Genomic DNA, 2,307 nt, shown 5'->3' with positions numbered 1-2,307 from the left:
TTCCCACCATGCTGCTGGAGCCCTCCCAACCCCATTAAACCCCTTTCCCAATGCCACCATAATCTCCCTCTAGATAATTAGCTTATAATAAGTTTAAAGGTGGTGGGTCTTTTTCCCTCTTTTTGTAAACAATGGATAACCCACATTCTAATTTGTACCTAGTTAATCTATCCATTTTTCTTCTAAGCAAAAAGGGTAGGAATGAGCAATCAATTGTTGTGGCTATTAAATCTGTGTGTGATCATATTAGCACCTATTTGCAGGGAACTAATGACAGATGAGGTTTAGACAAATAAATTACAGGCTCTTCTTCAAACCCAGTTGAACTATAGCTTGACTTGGTCACATCAAGCTTGTGTGGAGATTTTCATTACAAAATTCGAACCCACTTGAACATTTTCTTAAGATCACTAAACCACTATTACTTATGGTTAATGTATCGATTAATAATTACAGTTCGCACCATTCACAACTTTTTCCTACTTTCTTGCACTTTCTCCTTTGCTTGGAGGATAAGTGCCAATTTGAAATCCACTTTCTAAGTTCTAAAAGCTTAATTACGAAACCTTAATCGAGAATCTAGGAGTGGGGTTCATGCTAGTGGAGGTGGGTAGTTGCTAAGTAGACTTATCAAAGAGTGTGGTAGGGGCATGGTGCCTTTAAAAGTAAGTAGATATTAGTTTCATGGTTAATTTTTCGTAATAAGTATGTGAATGGATGATTAACAGTGAATGACAGTTACTTTAGAAGAAGGAATGGCAATGGGTTACAAAATCAATAAATAATGTTTTTCAATGAATGAGCATAAATGTCTTGAAATAAGAGCAACAAGTATAGTGGTTTGCAATACCATTAAAAGGGTGGTTCAGTGACTTCAAGGCAATTTTTATGTAATTAAGTAAGCATTATGACAAGGGTTTGACTCATTCAATGAGAATTATCATGCTTAATTAGTGTAAATCACATTGAGTCTCACCCATATCTTGATGGGGTTGACTTAAACTATGGCTCAATGGAATTGAGAGAACCTCTGCGGTTCTCACCGTCTATACTCTTTGATAGGTGCCATTATGCTATGGTCAAATCCAAGTAGAGTCCCCCTGCAGTTTTAATTAGAAAGGCTTCATGTCATCTCTTGGCTTGTTATCGAGAATAACCACTTTACTTTCCTTTTTTCCAAGTTTCTCGGGCAAGCTGGAGAGTAAAGATCACTCTTTTCTTTCTTTTTATCTTTCTTCTTCTTCCTTTTTTCTTTTTTTAAAGAGATGTACGTTTTGTTACTATAGAGGCAGACAAAAATTGGGATGAAGGAATTAAATGTGGGTGTTATTATTTTGAAAGAACAACAAGAGTATGGAAATCATTCTTTGTAAATTTGCATTTATTATATATATATATATATATATATGTGTGTGTGTGTGTGTGTGTGTGTGTGTGTGTGTGTGACCTCTGGTTAGATAGAAATGCAGGACTGCGTATAAGGGCAAGAAAAGATAGAGGAGGAATTGCTTGAAGGACATGAAATAGTTTTCTTTGTAGTTTTTTGGCACATTCCCTCGTGTTTTCTTCAAGAACTTGAGCTGCTTGCGTTGACATTTCTATTTCTTGCTCTCTGCACTAAACGAAAACTAGTTCTAGTACTCATCAAAAAGGGTAGGCAGGGGTTATGTAAGGGGATCAACTCAATTTTCGGCTCTAAAATTGTAGTTTTATGCTTTAAATTTATCACATTCTAAACCGAAACGAAAATTTTTTGGCATGTGAATTTAAAATCCAATTTCTTTCTCTCTTTCTTTCTTTTTATCTCCTTTCTCCACCTCTTTTATTTTTACTGCTATATATTTTTTATGGGTATTGAGTGTTACATCTACTGTACTTCTACCTCCACCATCCACGCGCTTCTCCTCCACCCTCGCTGGTCCTTACTCTACTCTCCGCCAGTTCCTACTCCCTCGTGTGCACTCCACATGTCGACGCTCCTTTTAGCTCTCTTTATGTGGAACCCTTTTGGCATATTGAAAATTTCAGATCCAAATTTAGGCAAATTTGTCGTTCCGTCATTGAACGGAGCTTCTTTATTGCTAGTTCTTTTGATCTCTCAGTCTCTCAAGCTCCTTCAAAAGCTAGTTAAAAACTAAAATAAATATGAGTGCCTTCAACTGCACCTACAGCATATCATCATGGGCCGTTACAACTAACTCTATTGACAACTTTTCTACTCGCTTGCTCCAACAAGAGAATTACCCCATGGCCGAGGAAAGATCTATTTTGGATTGCTGGTAAGGATAAGGTTGTTTTATTGGTCTG

This window comes from Corylus avellana, chromosome 4 (assembly GCF_965113065.1).
Source record: "Corylus avellana chromosome 4, dhCorAvel1.hap1.2, whole genome shotgun sequence".
In the NCBI taxonomy this organism is placed as follows: Eukaryota; Viridiplantae; Streptophyta; class Magnoliopsida; order Fagales; family Betulaceae; genus Corylus; species Corylus avellana.
The sequence above is the reverse complement of the archived record's forward strand: the minus strand, read 5'-3'. Positions refer to the sequence as shown.